The sequence below is a fragment of the Nuphar pumila genome, chromosome 8 (genome assembly GCF_984573655.1).
Source record: "Nuphar pumila chromosome 8, dmNupPumi1.hap1.1, whole genome shotgun sequence".
NCBI lineage: Eukaryota > Viridiplantae > Streptophyta > Magnoliopsida > Nymphaeales > Nymphaeaceae > Nuphar > Nuphar pumila.
In genome coordinates, this window is record NC_143256.1 from 2,468,932 (window position 1) to 2,473,156 (window position 4,225).

The window sequence follows — 4,225 nt, forward strand, 5'->3', positions numbered from 1 at the left end:
AAGCCTTACAAACAATCAAGGTTTCAAATAACTTGATACTTCAAACACTCAAAACATATGCTAGCACAAAATAGCATTCAAATGCTTCACACTACAAAAGTAGTAAAGTGCGTCAAATGCATTGTATTCATAAATATGAGGGGATAAAACCCCTTCTTCAATTACAGTTTACAATGGGTTTGATCACCCTTATTTATAGAGAGCAACTAATATGAAAAGAGACGCTGGGCTATTCCCAACAACTCTAATTAGAGTTGTTGGGAATCAGCCCAATGGCTCTATGTCTACTGACTGTGTACAGAAAAAGTACAAAAATTACATAAGATAGCAAATAAAAATTACAAGAATATACATATATACTTTAAATATGTATTTATATACATATACTTTATACATATACATACTCTTGTATTATGAAGAGTATGTATATATATATATATATATATATATATATTCAAGTATATATGTATTGTTTTCTAACCGTCTCTTTCAAACTTACGGTGAAATCATCAAAAGTTTGTCAAGTAAAAAGTTGAATCTTGGTGAGCACAGTGCCTTGGTGAAGAAATCCGCAAGTTGATATTCCGATGTCACATAGGAAAGATCAATAGTCTTCTTTAATTATTCTTCACGAACGAAATGACAGTCCATCTCTATATGCTTAGTTCTTTCATGAAACTTATGATTTTGGGCAATATATATAGAGCTCTTGTTGTCACAACATAATCTTGTAGGATTCTGAAGATGAATTCCCATATCTAAAATTAGTTGTTTGAGCCACACGATCTCCATGGTAGTAGTCGTCGTTGCTCTATATTCAACTTCTGTAGATGATAGTGACATCTTATGTTGTTTCTTGCACCTCCATGAAATCAAAGATTCACCTAGAAACACAAAAACCAGTTGTTGAGCGCCTATTATTTGGATCCCTTCCCCAATCAGCATCAGAGTATGCAATAAGATCTAAGGAAGAAGAAGATGATAGAAAAACTACTTTATTTATTGTGTGTCTAATGTATTTGATAATTCTTCTGACCTCACTTATATGAGGTGATGTTGAAGCGTGTTGAAATTGATTGGCTATATGTACAACATGAGCTATGTCTGGTCTTGTAATACTTAAATATATAAGAGATCTCACGAGTTGTCCGAAGGGAGTTGGATTGTCCAAAGGAACTCCATCATCGGCTTGTATCTTCATTCCAAGAGTCTCTAAGGTGTCAACAACTTTATCATCTGATAGTCCTGACCTGTTAATAATATCTGAAGGAAACTTGGTTTGTGACAATATGTACCCTCTCTTAGAGTTGGATACTTCTATACCAAGAAAGTATATTAGAAACCCAAGATCAGTCATTTCAAAAGAATTTTTCAAAAACTGTTTGACTTTTTTGATTCCTTCTTTATCACTACCTGTAATCAACATATCAACATATAAAAGTAAAATTATAATTCTTGTAGAAGAATTCTTGATAAATAAAGTTGTTTCAATATAGCATGGTTTAAAACCATATTTTGTAATAACATTGTTAAAAGTATCAAACAAAGCTTTAGGTGAAGGAATTATCAATCCAGGTTAAACATTCATATATACTTTCTCATTAAGATTCTCATTCAAAAAGGCATTTTAACATTCATTTGAAATATATTTCATTTTTTAATAGCTAAAATAGCTACAAGCATTCAAACAGTGGTCATCCTGGCAACAGGAGCAAAAGTTTCTTCGTAATCCACTCCGTATTCTTGAGAATATCCTTTGGCAACTAGCCTGACTTTATGCATTTTCAATGATCCATCACTGTTGGTTTTTACTTTAAAGACCCATCTACGTCCTATGGTCTTCTTCTCAATGGGTAAATTTAGAATTTTTCAAGTGTTAGCTTCTTTAAGAGCGTCTAATTCTATATGCATAACTTTTATCCATTCAGGTAAATTTTTTGCTTCATTGTAATATGAGGATTCAAAATATGAACGAATAGCTATAAGACATGCTCTATGTTTAGGAGAGAATGGGTCATAATACACAAATTTGTTTGGAATTCTTGAGGTTCGTTCAGATCTACGAACGTTGGTTTGTTCTTAAGGAATTTCTAATGTTTCATGGTTACTTTGATTTACACTTTCATTGGTTGCATTTTGATTTCTTCTAGTGTATACTATTGGTTCAACTGTTATTCTATCTTCAATAGCAGATTCTACGTAACTATTTTCATCATTAGACAACAGTTTAAACAAGAATAATCAGAATTTATGTCTTGTGACGTGTTTTCTTCAAATCCACTTTTATTTTCAACAAAATTAACATTTCTTAAGACAAGAAGTTTATCATTTTTGATATCGTAGCATTTAAATCATTTTTATGTTTCAGAGTAGTCAATGAACGCACATGGGGTAGCTTTAGAAGATAGTTTATCTTCTTTATGATTTAAAACATAACATTTACAACCAAAGATTCTCAATCTTTGACAGTCAGGTTGATATTTGAATAATTTTTCAAAGGGAATTTCATTTGACAAAGTTTTTAAAGACAACCTGTTTATGAGACATACTGCGGTTAATGCAGCTTCAACCCAAAGTTTTTTAGGAACATTCCTAGCAATAAGAAGGGTCGTTGTAGTTTCCATAACATGTCTGTGTTTTCTTTCTGAAATTTTGTTTTGTTGTGGGGTTTTAGGACACGATTTTTGATATAAAATTTCTTTGTTTTCTAAAAATTGTTTAAACTCACTTGACAAATATTCTCTTCCAGAGTCTGTTATGAGAATTTTGAGCTTACTTTCAAATTGATTTTTAATCATGTTATGGAATGTTTTGAAGATTGCAAATACATCATATTTAAACTTAAGAAAGTAAATCCAACAATATCTAGTGAAATTATCGATAAATACATAGTAGGAGAATCCTCCTTTAGAGGAAACAGGAGCAGGACCCCACACATCCGAATGAACTAATTCAAAAGGCATTGAAGAATAAAAAGTTCTTTGACCATTAGGCAAGACTGTCATTTTACGAAGTAAACATTTTTTATATTCAAAATTATCTTTACAAAGATTCTTGGTAACATGTACAAAATTTAATTTTCTTATATTTGGATGCCCAAGTCTATGATGCCAAGTCCGTATATCTTTTGTTTTGGCAGTGTTACAAAAAAATTCCTTTGGAATACAAAGAAAATACATATAATAGAGATCTCCTTGCCTAAAACCTTCCCCAATCAATTTTTCGGACTGACGATCCTGCACCTAACATTTACTTGATGAGAAAAAAATATCATATCCATGATCTGAGATTTGAGAAACTGAAAGTAGGTTAAGATGAAGTTTTTGTATAAGTCTTATTTTTGGAATGTAAAATTTGTTATGTTTTGACAACTCTTTTTTAAAAATTTCAACACCCTCTATTTCCAAGGTAGTGCCATCGACTGTAGAAACAAAGGATGCATTCGAATTAGGTTGACATTCGGATAATATAGACTTACGTGGGGTCATATGAAAAGAAGCTTCTGAATCAAGAAGCCAAGAGCACATACCAGGAGTAGAAGATGATGCAATGGCCGCTCCTGAGGTAGATCCTTTGAGTAATGGTTGCAATGCATCCGTTAGTTGAGATAATGATTTGGTGATGTCTTTGAGATTCAGAGTATCCTCATCTTGTTTTGATGGTGCAATGGCAACACGTTTTTCATAAGGCCTATATTTGTATCTAGGACATTGAGGCTTAATATGACCATGTTCATTACAGTTATGGTAAATGATTTTTGATTCTCCTCTATTCTTACTAAAATGAGAAGGTTTGTATGGATTGATATAATGTCCTGATTTAGATGCTGCAAGTGCGCAATCCTCTTATGAGTCATTGCTAGAAGTGGCAAGCACACTAACATTTGTACTCATATTTAGCTTAGTTTCTTCTCCATTAAGCTTAGTCAGATGCTCATGAATAGGAGGAGGTGATGAAGATGATAGCAAGGAGGCCCTTGTTTGTTCAAACTCGGGTCTCAAACCATAGAGAAAAGCGAAGAGTCTATCTTCCTCAACTTGAACTCTTCGCATTTCTATACACTTACCTTCCCATTTGGGTTCAAATTAGGCAAGTTGGGTCCATATGGAAGATAACTCCATAAAGTAATCTCTTACATTTTTGTCTTTGTTTGATATTTCTAACTTTTTTTTGGAGATAATATTTGTGAGTTTTTCGGTAAACATACCTCGAAGATATTTCCATA